Genomic DNA, 6,383 nt, shown 5'->3' with positions numbered 1-6,383 from the left:
TATAGATATAGATATAGATATAGATATAGATATAGATATAGATATAGATATAGATATAGATATAGATATAGATAGATATAATATATATCACTAGTATCACATGCAAGGAAAATCCTGCTGAAGATCATCCAGAAATGACTGGAATAGTACAGAGAACTACCAGAAATACAAGTCAGGCTTAGAAGAGGCCATGCCACTAGGGACATCATAGCTAATGGTTCTTGGCCAAAACCCAAGAATATCAGAGGAATGACTATCTGTGTTTCATTGATTATGTAAAGGCATTTTGACTACGTGGATCACATCAAATTGTGGCTAACCTTGAGAAGAATGGGAATCCCAAAACACCTGATTGTGCTCATGTGAGACTTATATTTACTTGGACCAGGAGGCAGGCATCAGAACAGAGCAGGGAAACATTGCATGGTTCAAAATCAGGAAAGGAGTATGTCAGGGATGTGTCCTATCTCCATACTCTTTCAATCTATACACAGGACAGACCATTCAGGAGGCTGGGCTTTATGAGGAGGAACATGGCATCAGAATTGGAGAAAGACTCCTCAGTGACCTACATTATGAAGCTGACACAACTTTTGCTTGCTGAAACTGAGGAGGGCCTGAAGCATTTGCTGCATAGGGTAAGGACTGTAGTCTGCAATATGGATTGAAGCTCAACATCAAGAATGAAAATTCTCACCACTGGACCAATTGTTAGCATCATGACAGATGGAGAAGAAACTGAGATTGTTAACAACTTCAGCTTGCTTGGTTCCACAATCAACACTCATGGCACCAGCAGTCAGGAAATCAAAAGACAAATTGCACTGGAGAAGTCTGCTGTCAGGGACTTCTTCAGAATGCTTAAGAGTGATGATGTCAGACTAGAGACTGAGGTGTGCCTGATCCAGACCATGGTCTTTTCAGTTACTTGCTATATATCAGAGAGCTGAATGATAACAGAAGAATTGATGCCTTTGAGTTGTGGTCCTGGAGAAGAGTACTGAACATACCATGGACAGCTAAGAGAACTAATAGATGTGTCTTAAAGAGGGTGAAACCAAGCTGCAAGTTGGAGGCAAGAATTTTGAGCCTCCATCTGATATATTTTGATATGTTGCCAACAGGAATCAGTCCTTGGAGAAGGATATCATGCTTGGAAGGGTGGAGGGACAGCACAGGAGAGCAAGACCCTGGATGAGATGGACTTCTAGTATAACTAGAATATTAAGGGTAAATATGTCCGAGACAATAAGAGTTGCTCAGGACAGAGCACGATTCAGAGCTATTGTGCATAGAGTGCTATGAGTCAACTCGATGGCACATAACAATAAGGAAGAGATTGCCCATCTTCTTCCACAGAGCAGCTGGTGGATTTGAGCCATGTGCTTTAGGGTTAACAGCACAATTCCTTATCACTAAGCCACAAGAGCTCCCTTATTAATCTAAGCTAAGGAAATGAAATGGACTGAGGAGTGACCTGGCCAGAGGAGAGAGCTCAGCTCAGTGTGAGGAAGCAGCCACCAAATAGTGCTGACAAGTTGCCAGATTGCCCAATTCCTCAAGAGAAACCAAGTCTACATTATATTTTTTTTAATATGAACTTTCCTGACTTAACGACAGGCAAGAAATTCATTTTTAAAAGACTGTGTAATCTGGCAGATCAAGTGTGTGGGCTGGGAAAGGGATAAGGGCGGGAGCTGGCACACATGCCTAGCAGGTGATAGTGTCATCTGTTGATGCCCTCCAGCATCTGTTCCTCTAGTGATGGTCAAGGATGAGGAATTGATGTAGCTGCCTGGCCAGCTCTCTGTACCTCAGGTATCCTCAAAGCCAGGTACTCAAAGAGAACCTTCTTCTGATCTGAAGAAGGACCCTTCCAAACGTCTAGAAAAGTTCACCCTATGATCCAAAGAGAGTTGTGGACTGACTGGGTTCCATCTCCATGTGAGGCTTAAACACCATAAGAGGAAATACGTGGAAACACTTAACATAGTATCCAGACAAGAAATATTTCTGTCAAAGTAAAGAAGAGAAAGGCGATGAGCCTAGAGGGGTTAAACGAGATCAAATCCCAGTCCTTCTAATTCCATGGACAAATCGCTTCAACTCTCTGAATTATATTTCCTCTGTAAATGTAGACTACAATACCTGCCTTCCCAGATTGTTAAGAGGATTCCACTGAGGGGAAAAAATACCAAGTGCTTTGCAATATCCTATTTCCTTCTTAACTCACATAAAATAAATATTGCTCTGGATAATAAAGCTCTCCACAAGCTGGACTGAGAGAGTGACTGTGACAATGAGCTCAAGCATATCAGAGATTGCAAGGATAGCAAAGGATAGGGCAAGGCTCACATCTGTTATTTGTGGGGTCACCATGAGTTGTGGTCAACTCGATGGCACCTAGTAACATCAACAGATAAGAAAAGTGCACCTGAGAAAGGATACATTACTTGACTTATAGGAGAATTGAGATTTGAACATCTATCTGAGTCCAAAGTCCACTTCTACCTGGCATGCACTTGGAAGACTTACCCATAGAGTTTACCATAAAATCAGCAAGTATGCCTACGTGTTCTGCGTTGTGTTGGATGCTGTGTCAGACTGAAGACACAAATCTGATGAGCTCACTAGCCGGCTTCCTCACAATGGTTCCGCAAAACCACTCCCATGCTGTTCTGGAGGCCATCTAACATAGTGCAAGTCACCCTGGAGTCTTATCTGCTTCTCCTCGTTTACACTCATTAGTTCAATTAATTCTCACAGTAGTCCTTTAATATGGGCTTTATTATCACCATTCATCAAATGAAGAAAATAATGCATGTAGAGGATGGGTATCTTTCCTGTCAAGTCACCTGTGACTCAGAGCAACTCTATGTACAAACAGCCCTAAACCCTGCTCTATCCTGTGCCAATCTCATTTTCTCTGACACACTTACCCCCATTATCCCAGTCACTAAATCAATTCACTTCATTGAGGGTCTTCTTCTCTTGTGTTGTCTCTCTACCCTCCCAAGCACGACATCTCTCTCCAAGAACTGGTCTTGCCTTGCAACATGTCCAAAGCATATCAGAATCCTTGCCTCCAAGGAGAAGCCTGGCTTTACCATCTCCAGGATGAACTTGTTTGTTCTCCTAGCAGTCCATAGTATAAACAATACTTCTCTCCAGCACCATAGCTCAAAGCATCAATTTTCCTTCTATCATCCCTACTCATTGTCCAGCTTTCTGACACACAGCAAGTAATTGCAAAGACCATGGCCTGGATCAGGGCACACCTTAATCTCCAGACTGACATCACTGCTCTTCAGTACTTTGGCAGACTTTCCCAATGCAATTAGTCTTTTTATTTCCTGGCTGCTGGTAACCAAGAGTAACTAAAATTTTTACATTTTTATATCATTTTCTCGTAGGGCTGTCTGACTCCAAAGCCATTTAGGCTGTTCTACAAAAGTCTGGTTTACCACTGCACGTAGACAGTCTTACTATAAACACGTTAAATAGAGGGCCATTGCATGTCATGGACTGCTGAGAAAACAAACATGTCTGTTCTGCAGAGGGTAAAACCAAGTTGCTTCTTGGAGGCAAAGAGTGTGAAGCTCCGTCTTACATACATTGAGCATGTTGACAGGAGGGGCCAGTCCTTGGAGAAGGACATCATGCTTGGAAGGGTGGAAGGTCAGAGCAAGAGAGGAAGACCCTGGAAGAGAAAGACTGACAGAGTGACTGTGGCAATGGGGGCAAGTGTGTCAGAGACAGTGAGCTTGGCTAAGGATAGGGCAGGGTTCAGGGATATTGCTCATAGTGTTGCTATGAGGTTTGACCAACTCCACAGCACATAACAACAACAAACTCTCTACTTATATCTACCTCTTTGTAATAATCTTTCCCCATCTTTCCTTATACAGCAGCATAGGCTGTACATATGATTTTTATGCCATTTAAAATCTGCCTTTCTTTGAGTGGCACAGTTTGCATTCAACCACTAGCCTAAAGGTTGGTGGTTCCAACCCACCTAGCGGTGCCATGGGAGAAAGTCTGGTGATCTACTTCCATAAAATTTCAGTCAAGAAACCCGGTGAAGTTCTACTTGTAAAACATGTGGCTACCAAGAGTCCAAATTGACTAGATAGTGATGAGTGTGATATGCCATTTCTATAATTTAAACTCTATGTTCATTTTTTTTCCCCTGAAAAACAATATCTATGACTGCATGTGTGCAAATACATCAAAAACACACTCCTACTCGCCACATTTATTTATTCAGCAGACATGTGTTTCAGATGCTGTTTTACAAGGCACAGACCCTTAATTATCTGAAGGGAGTCATTGTTATGTTGTTCATATGTGTCATCGAGTTAGAAGCACACAGTTGACTCTCCAGTGGGTTTTTAGAGGCTGTATATCACATGAGAGGAGACTGTCCATCTTTCTCTTTCGGAGCAGCTGGTGGATTTGAACCCCAATGGCTATGAGTTGGCAGTGTAACTTCTTACCACTAGGCCACCCTTACTTGTCTCTGCTCCAAGTTAAACCTGATCCCTTTCACCTCCTGGCCTTTCAGCCATTCCCCAGGATATGATTTCTAGATTCTTCTTGATTACACTCTTAAAAACAAACTAAAAAAAAAAATTAATTTTTAAAAAAACCTCTAAATTCCAATATCCCTCTTTAAATGATCAAAATATATTATAATACTCTAAGTGCCGTTTGAACAGCTCTGCTTACAACAGAACTACATAATACAGGTCCACAAATAAAGCAGAACAATTTGCTAAACTTACAGTATTTTAGCTTGGAGTTGACCCAAATCCCCTGGGCTTTTGCACAGAAGTGGTGCCAAGCCCAGTCTTTCCCAACGAAATCTGGTTTAACGGATATTTTTTTTTTAGCTTGAACAGATGTGCCACACAGCTGTCACATGCTGTGAAAATTCTACTGAGTACATCATTATGCACGTCCTAGCGCTCAGGCCACCAGCCAGCAACCCCTGTGAGGGCACTCAGCTGGGTCACACAACGAGCCAATGCTGGCTCTGCCCTGGACGGCTCTCAGCAGCCAGTTCAACAGAATTCCCATCTTTTCCTGTGTCTTCTTTATTCTGGGCATGATTTTTGCTGAAAATATTTAGATTCATTAGGAATACTTGTAATATATTTATTTAGGACGGTATTTTCAAAATAGATAATTTTGTTATAATAATTCCATACCTCCTTCTCCTCCTGTCCTTACTCCTCCATGCTTTGCTTAGACCGGTGTCCGTTCTGTTAATTTAACCTTCCACACACAGCACTGAAGTTCCAGGAAGACTGGTTTTGAACCAGCATCCTGCTCCAGAACTCGTGTAATAGGTTATGGGCCTATTGCCAACTGCCCTCCTCTCTCTCAAGTGAGTTTCTTTTTGGAATAGTTATGCCAGTAAGAATGAGGGAATGGACAGGCCTGGCATGTGTGTATTCTGTGGAAACACTATCTAGTTTCATCTGTGAGATTCTTTTTTTCATTTAAATAATAATAATTCTTATTGTTATTATTATGTGTGTATGTACCATCAAATTGGATCTGACTGGGACAGGATGAGATTGCCCTCCTTCTCCAGCAGAGTATCTGATGGATTCAAACCACATACCTCTGAAATTGCAGTGCAGCTTCTTGCCACTAGGCCACCAGAGGTCCCTACACCTGTGGGATTCTTAAAGCTCGTTATCAAACTACGCTTCACTCAGACATACTTGCACTGCACTTAGCACTGAGTCAATATTGAGTCTTCCAGTCATTTCCACCTAGAGCATAAGGGTAGAAAGAGACTCACAACTCAACTCACTGACGTCAAATAGGAGCCAACTTATAGTTAACTCTCAAGTAAGTTTTCTGAGACTGTGAATCACAAGGGAGGAAACTCCTCTTTCTCCCTCAGAGGAGATTGTGGATTCAAACCACCAAACAGGTTAGCAGTGCAACTCTTTACGGGCCATTAGAGCTCCCTATGGGGGAAAGAGTTTGCTCTCTTTTCTATGGATTGACTCTTCTCACCACTAATATATTTGAGACATAACCTCTTTCATATTATCCTTTAAATTTAGATTCATTTTCATAAAACCAATTAGTATCCTCATTACATGAGAGTGGAGAGAGAGATAAAGACCTTTATTTTACAAACTAGAATATTTTTGCAACTGGGCCTAGTGCAACTTCTGCCTGGTCCTTTTCCTTCTCTGTCTGGACTTTGCCCCTCTTCCCTCATGAGCACACTGTTGCTAAAGGGACACTGCCAGAGCAGACACAAGCAACAGGGAATGGAGATGACCATGCCAAAGGGGCAAGAGGGAAGAAGCAGTACTTCATCCCCAGGCAGCTGTCCGCAATGAGGCCTACTGCAGCCA

General features: G+C 42.2%; 1 protein-coding gene across 1 annotated transcript in view; it reads right to left on the bottom strand.

The window, feature by feature from the left end:
* LAMC2 (laminin, gamma 2) overlaps nt 1-6,383 on the bottom strand; it is an 89,850-nt gene that overhangs the window by 59,015 nt on the left and 24,452 nt on the right. The gene's annotated exons all lie outside the window — the stretch shown is intronic.

Source organism: Elephantulus edwardii, unplaced genomic scaffold (assembly GCF_000299155.1).
Source record: "Elephantulus edwardii isolate Elephantulus edwardi_28Jun2011 unplaced genomic scaffold, EleEdw1.0 scaffold00061, whole genome shotgun sequence".
NCBI lineage: Eukaryota > Metazoa > Chordata > Mammalia > Macroscelidea > Macroscelididae > Elephantulus > Elephantulus edwardii.
Note: the sequence above shows the minus strand (reverse complement) of the source record. Positions and strands in the feature narration are given on the sequence as shown.